Source organism: Dermacentor andersoni, chromosome 1 (genome assembly GCF_023375885.2).
Source record: "Dermacentor andersoni chromosome 1, qqDerAnde1_hic_scaffold, whole genome shotgun sequence".
NCBI classification, from domain to species: Eukaryota; Metazoa; Arthropoda; class Arachnida; order Ixodida; family Ixodidae; genus Dermacentor; species Dermacentor andersoni.
The window spans coordinates 205,529,313-205,541,426 of record NC_092814.1 but is presented as its reverse complement, the minus strand read 5'-3'; the positions used below and the strand labels follow the sequence as shown (position 1 = coordinate 205,541,426).

General features: G+C 44.2%; 1 long non-coding RNA gene across 1 annotated transcript; it reads left to right on the top strand.

Annotated features, from left to right (window-relative positions):
• The first annotated feature begins 223 nt into the window (after window positions 1-223).
• LOC129383413 (uncharacterized) lies at window positions 224-5,478 on the top strand. Its single transcript, XR_011892241.1, has 3 exons — window positions 224-628; window positions 1,727-1,828; window positions 5,156-5,478. It is a non-coding gene; the product is annotated as an uncharacterized lncRNA (long non-coding RNA).
• Window positions 5,479-12,114: the final 6,636 nt, after the last annotated feature.

Here is a 12,114-nt window from a genome sequence, read left to right as displayed (position 1 = left end):
ACTTTAAAAGAACAACGCAGTATACCAAGACACTTTAAAGTCAATAATTTGTGTTTAAATACCAGTCTTCCTTCCAGCTACGACTTTTTTCAAATCTCGAAGGCTGTGCTTTTACAAAATGCCCGCTCTAAAAGAAAATGTAGATCTCGGAGGCTAAATTCACTTGTTAACCGCAGCGCGGCGCTGCCGCAGTGTGACGGTTAAAGCCCCTAGTGACGGTTGGGCCACGTTGTGTTGGTGTGCGCGGTGAGAGTGCTCGTCGCAGTTACACGGTAATTGAATCATATTTTCGAACTGCCTAAACAAACTGTGATCCGTATCGTGTGCATTAACCATCAGGAAACCTCTGGACTCGTGTAACGCCATTCATTCGCCTTATGTTTCCTGTGATACGCCTGTCTTATGTGTACCACAGCGCCTGTCCGAGCTGCCTTTGTTCTCGCCTGTCCGCGTTCGCTCGTGAAATACCTGGTACTGTGGCTTCGAATTATGGTGCGTGGAAGAATTTGTTGAAAGTTGTGCTTTCGTGCGCTGGTGTTCATCGGCAATTCGACCGGATTCGCGCCGGGAAGAGCGTCGTCGCGTGGTGCCTGCGAGACAAAGGAGCCGTTCGCCGACCGCATTGAAGGTAAGCAGGTCTGACGCTTGCGCGCATTCTCGCAGCTTATGGTTCATGTAGTAAGCTTTGTGGAACGACAACAGAACACTTTCGTAGCGTATGTTGACCACGTTGCTGTGCACATTGAGCAAAGCGTTTCACGAGGGGAATTTCTGTGAAATGTATTATTTCTCACCGCTTACTTGCTTTATGCAGTGATGTGCTAACACCGCCGATTGTTGGGACTTAATGGGCAAATATTTACGTAAACGCTGAAAGTTACTGTTTCCTCGGTAGTTTCCCAGCACAAAATTCTTCCGTAGATATGCATTTCCGCAAGTTACGTGTGTAATGCATGTCGATGTGTCACGGGCATCGCGAGTTGGCACTCGACTGCGGTGTTTTACACTTGAGCAGATATTAGCTTATGTGAAGATTATTTTATTGATGCAGTTCAGTTAGAAGTCCAGCTTCGCGAGAACCTGTCTGCATTGTTTCTGTTCTTCGGCGTGTTCGCGTATTTGTCTTCTATATTGCACGGCAAATATAGACCGATATTACAACAGCGAAATTTCTTTTTAATCGAGGCATGTCAATCAGACGCTCGTTTTCATTAATATTTTGATCTGAAGAACAGGATGTCAGCTCCTGTGATTGTTGTGAAAGTATGTGGGTTGTAGCACTGCGTAAGTAGGGCTGCGATTTTGTTGCGATGCTTTCCACTCGATGTTTGCCTCTCTTATAGCCCACCATTCACAGCTGGCGGTTCTAGTCAATAACGATGGCGGAGTGTCAGTCAGACCACTGAGGAAAAGGAGTAGCATAGGAAAGGGCATCGCTACAAAATCGCGGCCTAGGTTTTAGACCGTTCATAAACGATTGTTTTGATTCTCTACATATTTAGGTTTTGGTGATAATTTCACAGATATTCTGATGTTTGCTGCTGGTTTTATTCCCGCCTGAATTTTAAAATATGAGTGTAACCTCGTGAGATATAACTACGAGACATCTGTACAAGCAGGCACAGGTTGATGTGAGAGTCCCTTTTTTTTTTCAATTCCACATGACACTAAATCACACGCTTGAAGCTTCACGTCGCAATAAATTAAACCTTTCTTACTGTTGAAGGTTATGCGGGTTCTGGAGTCAAGCCTACAACCTGTAGGAACCTGCTGCACTACTACATACTGGATCGCACAATGATGCACTTGACCTGCATGCTTTTACAAGGTGAGTAAAAAACTAGCTGCACTGTGAGTTGTAGGATATGCTTGTGTAATATGCAATCATTTTACTGAGTACGTGTGCCATTTCCACGATTTCTAGTAGCAGATCACTTGCACAATATGTTTTATTTATCTAGGGAGCCTTGAGTTGAAGCAATGTAACCAAATTAAATTCTTCTGAGATAAATATAAACAGGGCTGGAGTGACTATGCAATGTATACGCGATACAGACTGTATATTATTCGAGCCAGATTGCTTTTTTAGGAACGTCATTGAGGAACACGAGGGTGTCTATGAGCCACCCGAGAGAAACGGAAGGCTTTGGTTACCTTAATTATTATGTAATCACTTCTCACACTGATACCTGCACACCTGAATTCTTCCCTTTTCTCAGTCACAATTATGTATTGCATACCATAGTTCATCTAAAAAAATACCAGCATGAAGGCAGTAAAATATTCTGATTTATTAGGTAGCTGCCAAATTACTAGTCACAGTATGAGTGCTCAATTTTTAAAGCAAACAACAAGCCATTAACCTTTTAATGTGGCAAGTTCAATATGTGTCTCAAGAGCTCGTGCGCTTCCGGGTGGAAGCGGGTCTCCTTTATATTTCACAGAAGTTTAATTGGCGATAATGTGGTGTAGAATGCTGCTGAATCATAAAAGTCAGCCCAGTAGACTAGTTGCAAGCCCACCATGGCAGCACAGCTGAAAGCAGAGCATTCTCTGTTGCATTGCATTTTTTTCTCCGTTTCGCTGCACTGGTTCAGTTGATAACACCAACTTGTCCTATGCTGTCATTTATCTCAAATGTGGAGAATCTTTTTTACCTTCTCTTCTGTATTACTTGACAACTGCCTAATACACAAGCTTCCCGTGACACGCAAACAATGCGGAGTACTACCTAGAACTTATGCATACATCTGTGGTTTGTGGTACCATACGCTTACCACCTCAGGTTTTCGATATGTTACAGGGAGGCTTGCTTCACACTCGAGCCACACTGCACTTGGTGCAATTTTGAAACAGCCACTTTTTGATATAGTGTAATTATTTGTTGCACTCTCACTGAATTGAGGTTTTCTACTGTGAATAATGCGCTCTCGATGGTTGTACGAAAAGGTTTTAACAACCTGGGTTCTTGGGCCATTACTATTTCTAATATGCATTAATATACCCAATAATATTCCCTCACACGTGCGCATTTTTGCAGACGGCATTCTTTATCGTTCCATCAAATGTGCCGATGATCATGCAATCCTCCAAAAAGATCTTGAACTTATTTCTATTTGGTGTAACACTTGGCTAATAAAGCTTAACGTTTCTAAATGTAAAATTATCTCTTTTAGCCGCAAGCATACTAAGCCCACGTTTCCTTATCACATAAATAACATCAGTATATTGCATGATAGTCAAATAAATATCTTGGTGTTCATATATCTTCGACTCTTTTATGGTCAACCTACATTGCATACATATGCGCCAAAGCTTCAAGATCATTAGGGTACATAAGACGCAAGTTGCATAATTCTACTAATCACATTCGTAAATTGGATTATCTAACATTTGTTCTACCTCAGCTTGAATACGCCGCATCCGTCTGGTCTCCCCATCAGAAATACTTGATCGAAAAACTCGAATCTATCCAGAATAGGGCTGCGCGTTTTATTTCACGTTGTTACGACTATAACAAAAATATCCTTGTTTCATATATATGTCCATAATACAGCACCATCTGTCCTGCCTCTTGAACCTCCTCATTACAGGTCACACCGGCTGTACAGTCAAATTTCATGCGTATCTACGAAACGACTAATTCATTTAATACTCCGCTCTTCCAAGAGCCATTCGCCTTTGGAACAATCTTCCTAATGCCATTGCTTATGAGTGTGACCAGGAAAAATTCCGACATCTTCTAGCACCGCATTTTTCCAAGCTCTCCATAACCTAACATGTTATATTTTCTTGAGTTTCCTGGTATTATTGTGCTACTACCCCTTAAGTACTGTTTCATTATAGCCAAATATTGTCCCGCTCCCTTTAATGTTATTGGTCATATTTTACTTTGTGAAAATTTCTTGTTCACTGACCTCTCGCATTCAAAAGCATTCAGTTTGTCATTTGCACGATTTTTTAACACTACCTTACTGCACGTTAGCGTATTTCTTACAGTGTATTTTTTGCATATGTATTCACATATGTATTCTAATTATTGTATAACCTTTGAGTGTACTCGCCCCACTTACACAATGCCTCTAGGGTCCTGTAAGGTATCTTTAAATAAATAAATAAATGGTTTAGGCAGAAAGCCTCCTAAGTAATGCTGTCACACAAAAGTTGTATAACAGTGCGGTATGTCTTAAGATTAATCATAACTAAATTTGTGGCCTTCAAGCCCTAGCTTTTTCAACACAATTGTGTGTGCAACAAACACCGTGCTTTTTAACCACTATTCTTATGGTGACAGACTTCTGTCTGTTTAAAGTAAGCGGTCCAATATGTCTTACTATTTCTGGTTAATGCCACTGCATTCTTGACTGTTGCTGCAATGGTGGCGGCTTCAAGGCCAACTAGATGTCCCAGACTCAGCTGAAAACATGGACACAGTGTTTGTTTCTTTTGATGATGGTTGTACGTGTGACTAAAGCCTAAACAACTCGCCACGCGAATAACACCTTTCTTGCTTGTGAAGCCGATGCTGCTACATACACAGAATGTTTGCCTCCCACCTTCTGTGGCATGCTGAAGGTAGTAAAGTGTTGTGCTAAAGGTGTTGTGCTAAAACACCTACAGCCTGCAACTGACAATAAAGATGTGTAAGAACTACAAAAACTTTGTGAAAATGTGAAAAATGCACAGGATATTGTAACGCCTTTCAATTTGGCATTAGAATGTGTGCGCGGCTAACTTTTAACCACATTACCTTATGGCATCGACAGTAGCGTTGCGCGATGGGAGCTTTCCTGGTAGATACTGGCAAGTTTTTGCTCGTGGCATAGTGAGGGCCTCAACTTCGGGAACCTCGATACTTGAGGTACCACACAAAGGTTTATTGGCCAGTTGCCTACTCGTACAGTTCATGTACTACTTAGCAGCCGCTGCAATAATGATTAAAATAATTTGTGGGCAGTTTCATACCTGAGTGGACTGGCAAACAGTGCAGTCTGTTTCAAACAACTAGTTAAAAGCTTCTGTGTTGCCCTGATGTTTTTATGAGCTATTTTTGACTGCTGCAAGTTTCTTAGCTGTGCATACAGGCCAAGCTGTTCTTGCTTATATGAATATTTTTGAATAAGTGAGAAAGATTGGCTTTTGTTTCGTTTTTCAGGTGCCCTGTGAGCTCTCATCCAAGCACCGCATTCCAGAGGTCTACTGTGAGCAGACGTGGCAAATTGAAGTAACATGCAGATAGTCCAATAAACTACTCGTAATTTCAGACTTTACAAAGTATAGTCAAAGCTTTCTTTTAAAAGTGTATGCACTAATATAACCTAATTTTCCAATCAAACATTACATTTTATATTAGTAAGAAAGACATAACTAGAACAACAGCAGCACTGCAGTGAAGAATGTACAATGGTACTCAAGTGTTATACTGAAATATTATATGAAGGCCAATTAGTTTGTAACTTTAGAACGAATTGGCTTGAATTTCTGTGCCGTAGCAGTGTTCCAATCCTTATACTGCATCATGTAGGGAACAGTAACTTTACAATGAAACCAATGCAAAACATTAAAACTCACAAAAAGTGCATAAATATAATATGGGTACAGGGAACTCTTCATCTATGCATGTCTACGCGAAATAGAGGATTTAATCACTGGGGCTACATAAAGGATGCATAAAGGTGGGACATACGAAGGAAACATAAAAGCAGTGGCCAAATTTCAACATGGAGGAAATATAAAGGACGGTAACGTAAAGGATCCACAAAGGAAGGACACATATAGGAAGCATAAAAGCAGTGGCCAAATTTCAACATGGAGGAAACATAAAGGACGGTAACATAAGGGATACATAAAGGGAGGACACATGAAGGAAACATAAAAGCAGTGGCCAAATTTCAACATGGAGGAAACATAAAGGACGGTAACATAAGGGATACATAAAGGGAGGACACATGAAGGAAACATAAAAGCAGTGGCCAAATTTCAACATGGAGGAAACATAAAGGACGTTTCCTCATGTGAACTACGGGAAACATACAGTAAACATAAAGGACATAACCATTTTCATAAGGGTGATAACATGATCATTTGTTTTTGTCAACATCTCGGGCACATTTTTTTTCCATATCCTAGCCATAGACAGCTTCGCTGTAACATTGCGTTCGCGGATGTCTGCGTCATGACTCAAGTGGATTACAACACGAAGCTGGAGCTTGGGAGCTCGGAATGCGGTGTCTTGGCAAATGCAAGACGCTCTGGCAAACTCCCAGGTGGCTTTCCTGCTAAGCGCAGGGCACACACGTTGCCGGCGCGCTATTGTGGTTATCGTCAGGCAACAGGCTCATTCATTACGGTATTGCTGATTGCTGATGTTTGTCTTGGTTGTAAGTGCAAGGTATATATAAACTCGTAACTAAACTTTCATAGAAGCTCGCGCTTGCTCAGAAAATGCCTGCTTGTTGTAACCGTTGCTATATATGTGTCAAGAGGACTACTAATGCTCTGTAACATAAAATAAAATAAAATGTGCTACAACTGAAAGTGGTAAGGTCGTTGTGGTTTCGGGCTGTTTAGCGTGAATTATAGAATTTTTCAATATCCGCGATTATGAACGCTACATTAAACGTCATGTTTGCTTCTGTAAACCTGAATTCTGCAACTGCTTACACGTGAGCGCGTTTGCACACGCGCTTCTCTACACGTTTCTTAAGACTGCAAAAGTGCATACGATTGGAATGAATGACTCTGTCTGAGATGTTTGGAAAGCAGTTCACTTTTTTGATAAAAAATGCACATCCAACATAGATGACTGAGCAACATGTCTGTGTTTCTATGGATGACTAGCACAGCCAAGGCACAGTAACGCATAATTTAGCAATACATGCATAGGCCACGAAATCTAGGGCCATATAACGTAAAACTAATCCAATATGTTTTTATTCCAATCTCCTAACGTCACATTTGCGTAACCGCCGACGCAAGCATCGGGCGGTCACCCGCAGGGTTGTCTCAACAGAACACTCAAACGGTTTCCTCGTTCATAGGAGGTTACTTTTGTTTGCTTGAAAAACGAATAAGATTGTCTACACTGAGCGGCTTGTCTTATCTAATCGGCTCACAAGAGGCGAGGAGCACGCTCAAGTGGAGAGGGATTCGATGGGGCCGAGCCACTGCACTGAAAATCGATAACCGGATGAAGAGGGTGGTGCCGGCGTCTGCGATTGGTCCGCTTTCCCTTACATAGCTTGCGGTGGCTCGTCGACAATCGCGGGGGCATGGAACAGAAGCTTAAGGATGATGCTAAAATGGACCCTCAGCAAAGAAGATTTGGCAGAACGAGGTCGTAAACGTGCCAAAAGTGATCGAAAACGTTACACGGTCACGCAAGAAGTTTTATTACACGCAAATAAACCCATGCTCTCCGGCCCGTGCGAGGAGCCAGTGCCTGAGCGATCGGCGGCAGCCATCTTTTATTCCTTTCGGAACGGGGCAGCGTGCGGCTATTCAGAAGAAAATTCAGTTTTGTTCGACATACTAATACATCTTTAACGCGTACTCGTCACTTTGGCGCGGTGAGTTTTTGCAGTTTTGGGACGTTGCGTGACAGGCAGGTGAAGTGGGTGCAGCCCGAAAACTCTTGACCAATAGCCGAGGGTTAACGGCGAAAAGGCGTCGAATCAGAAATAACTATTTTCTTCTGTTAGGTCCCGTCATGCACAATCAGTGTGTACACGTCATATAAGATGGGGAGCTGTCGCAGTTTTCGTGACGTCAGGTGACAGACAGGTGAAGTGGGGGTGCTCCGAAAAAGTTTTTGACTAATCGCGGAGGGCTGATTGCAGAATTGGAATGGAAAAGTTTGGAATAGTATTACGTTATAGCGCCTCTATTCACCATAACTTGAAGCACTCATACTCGTATACCACACGACGTGCATTCATTTCACCATCACTATGTTGAAAGCATTGCAGTCCACTAGTCTTGATGCCTGCAACGTGCTAAGAAGTTGTATTAGGGGGAATGCAAAATAACACGTAAGACCCATCAAAAGCTTCCAAGTGTAATTTATGGCGAAATGCTTGTCGCTAACCAATGCAGCTATTCAGAAAAAAACTCAGTTTTGTTCGGCATAGTAATGCTTCTTTAACGCGTACCCGTCACTTTGACGCGCTGAATTTTCGCGGTTTTCTGACGTCGCGTGACAAGCAGGTGAAGTGGGTGCAGCCCTAAAACTTTTGACCGATAGCCGAGGTCTACTAGCGAAAAGGCGTCGAATCAGAAATACCCACTTTTCGTTTGTTCGGTCCAATCATGCACAATCAGTGTGTGCACGCCATATCATATGGGGAGCCATCGCGGTTTCCGTGACGTCGCGTGATTGACCGGTGAAGTGGGAGTGGCCCAAAAAGTCTTTGACCAATCGCGGAGGGCTGATTGCAGTATTGGAATAGAAACGTTTGGAATAGCTTTAGGTTGTAGCGCCCCAAGTGTGTATTGTCCCGTTTGAGGTGAGTTTGCATTACTAGCGCAAATTCTATACTTCATTTGTTCGTTGGCAAATCCCAACTGTGTGCATCTGTAACGCTGTAGACCTTAACAAGTATCGCTTTCGAGTAGGCCGTTTTTGCGAGAAGCAGCAAAGTAAAGCGAACATATACCCCGTGGTGTTGCTGCGCTCAGCTACGCTCACTGTCAAATACTGCGTGATAGGATGGATATATATTCTGTTATGTTGTGTTTTCTCAATTTTGTGTAACACACCGCTACTCTGCGCAGGGGACATCGAAATGAATCCTGACTCTGGCAATGTACACCAGATTCGAACTGTTCTCCGACATAGGGTTGCATTTAGCGAAACAATTCAAAAAGACATCCCAGGGAAGGTGAAAGACGAACAAAGTACTTCTATTTTTTAAAATGAAAGGAACCCCCGGCACTGACCAGGGTAGTTCAGATGCTTAAGGACACCTAGGACGAACTAAAAAGTGTAGAATAAAAGTAACCCGCCGTGATTGCTCAGTGGCTATGGTGTTGGGCTGCTGAGCACGAGCTCGCGGGATCGAATCCCGGCCACGGCGGCCGCTTTGCGATGGAGGCGAAATGCGAAAAGACCCATGTACTTAGATTTAGGTGCACGTTAAAGATTCCCAGGTGGTCGAAATTTCCGGAGTCCTCCACTACGGCATGTCTCATAATCAGAAAGTGGTTTTGGCACGTAAAACCACATAATTTAATAATAGAATAAAAGTAATTGGAGCAGTAAAGCTCAGTAGATGAATAATTCATTCGTGAAATTTTGTTGAAGACATTCATTGGGGATGGAACAATTCTGCCGCACACGGCGTGCACTTTGCAAACAAGTGCCACTGTACAAAAAGCCTAAGTAGCCGAAACTTCACGCGAAACCGAACGCGGAAAGACACAAGCGCTTAGTTTCACGAAAACTATTGTTGGCGGTGTTAGTACTGTATGCACTTTCTCGGGAATAAAGACGCCGCGTAACTGAAAAAGATGGCCGCCACTCTACACTTAAAAAAAATTGGAGGACGCTTAAACTTCGCCTTCAAGAGTGGAACGCGAGAGCGTTCCCGTCGACGCACCAAGGGGTGTAAGACAATGCGCTACGGCGCAGCGATAACTTCGATGCGAGGCGCCCCGCATGGGACTTTGCACCCACCAATCACGCGGTGAGCGCCGAGCAACGCAGCGTTCAGCGCGGCAACGAAACGTGCGCCTGAGCAAGCAGAACGAACCAAAGAACTCGGTGTCTCAGAGAAGGAAACGATCTACGCGAGCCAAACGTCGTGATCGGCACGGACAGCCGGGCCGCGACGCGCCTCGCACAGGTCCCCGCACGGCCACAATGTGCTCAAACGAAACCATGGCGGAAGGAAACTGAGGAGAGGCCCGACCCCTTCCGCGCGCTAGGAGAAAAGTGTGGAGGAAGTGACGTAGTACGTTCTCCTCCTTTTTGCTGATTTTTTATTTCTTAGCCGTAGCGGCCACGCCTTTCTGGCCACAATGGCGGCTTTGTTTTGGTTCTGTGCGCTCACGCGTGTTGCTCCGTAGGTTTCGTACCGTGGTAAAGGCGAGGTGCGGGCAGGTTTGCGTTGGTCTCCGTGTTTTGTTGCGCTGCGTTATCTGGACCGTGCTCTTCCGCATGTTGCTGTGGCCAGGCGGGACAGGAGGAACTAAAGTTCGTGAAATGAACGCGCATGCAACGCTGTACGCAATGTACCGCGCTACGGCAATGGCTACGGATGAAGGAATATCCGCGGGAAACTTTGCCCTCTTTCGCGGAATCATGCTAACGTGCTAACGATTGCTTAGTATTGCTGCGGAGCGCGCGCGTCCGAGCAGCACGGTTGCGCGCAGCGCGGCGTGGTTTCGCGAGAAATGTAAATAATAGAGGAGAGCTGGCCCGATAGGCGGAGCAACGCCATGAGCAACGCGAACTTCCGGCTTCACTTTAGCTTCACAAAGCGTGACATCAGGGCCTCTCCTTAGCTTCCTTCCTCCGTGAACGAAACGAAGGCGCGAAGCGGGCGAGTGGCGCGCCACCTGTCGGGGCAGCGCCGTACATTGCGAGGAGGGGGTTTTCTGTGTTTGCTGCAAGATGGCTCTGCGTATGCGGCATGCGCAGAAGAAAAGTAGCGGAAACATACATCGCTACGCGTTTAACTGCGACTTCTGTAATCTACATGCTCATAATTACCGATATACACCGCAGTATAACTTTCTACGGCACGTTTCTAAGGCAACACCGCATTCACTAGAGGCGCTTTTGTCGCACTTTGAACCATCGAAGTCATGGCTGAGTGGTAGCGTTACCGTCTCCCATTCCGGAGAACCTGGTTCGATTCCTACCCAGACCACCTTACGAGCTGTTTTTATTTATGAATTGCCTTCCGGGATTTTTCGCTCACGGCCAAACCACCGATGCCGACGACACCGGCTTTTCTGCGACACAAGCTCCTTAACGCTGTCGCGTCAAAATCAAACGAACGCGTGGGTTTACTAGCACTATGCTGCTTCTAAAGCAAATCCCCTCGAGATACAAATAACGGCGGAACTAGCATCTCACCGAGATTCTCGTCCGTAGCGGCACTCGTGTAGAGCTGTCCTCAGTTGGTGGCAATAAAGGAAAACGCTTTTGCTGCGGTAGCATTGGGTGACTGTTCCTTTGCGCCTCAGGTATCTCCAGGATAAAAAAAAATTAGGTAAAGCGGATTAAATTGCGTGCTAATAAAGCGGCTTTAGTAAATGCGGCGATTTTATAGATTTGTTTTGTTCGGTTCAATTTGTCATTTTCCTCAATTTCGTCGTCAAATTTCACTCAGTCTCTCAATTTCTACCATCTATGAAAACTTGCACTGAAATAACACATGCCAGATGTTAGAACGCTGGTAGGAGGGCCACTTCTTTCTTTTTTCTTAGAGAAGTTGCAAATAGGGCGAGTTTCGTAGTTTATATGAAGCCTTCAGAAGAAATGAAATACATTAAATTATTACTTATATACATTGCCGCTTATATCTATTAATCATAAGTTTTTCAAGATTGGTCTGAATATAGTCTTTCCACTTTTCAATGTTTTTTTTTTAATTTGACGAACTGGTTTTTCAACATTGCTTTTTTTATGACGACTAGATTATCCGTTGTCTCGCTTCTGCCCGTTATCAATAGCCGATACGCTGGCTTTTCTCAACTGAGTAAGCAGGCCAGTTCCCCAGCGGAAACGTCAAATTAAACGTGTATGTTTTATATATGTGTGTGTGTGTGTGTGTTTGTATTGAAGACTGCTCAGCGCGGGTTTTTACGTGAATTGCATTCTTGCCTTCGTTAGGCAAGTTATTCTTGATTATCTAGCTATATGGCTATCCCGCGAAAAATGTGCGCCATTGCCGTGCGTGCGTCCCAGAGGGTGTGTGGTACTGGGCATGCATGCGCCCTTCTTGAATGAAGCGCTTTGAACCCAACTGTAGTATGTACGTGGCCCCTAGTATGTACATGTGCCACATACTAGGCATCCTTAGTATGTGCCACTAGGTATGCGGGGCATGTGCCATTGGATACTTGAGGCTCTTCATTGAACCTCTTTGACACCATCTTGGGTCACTG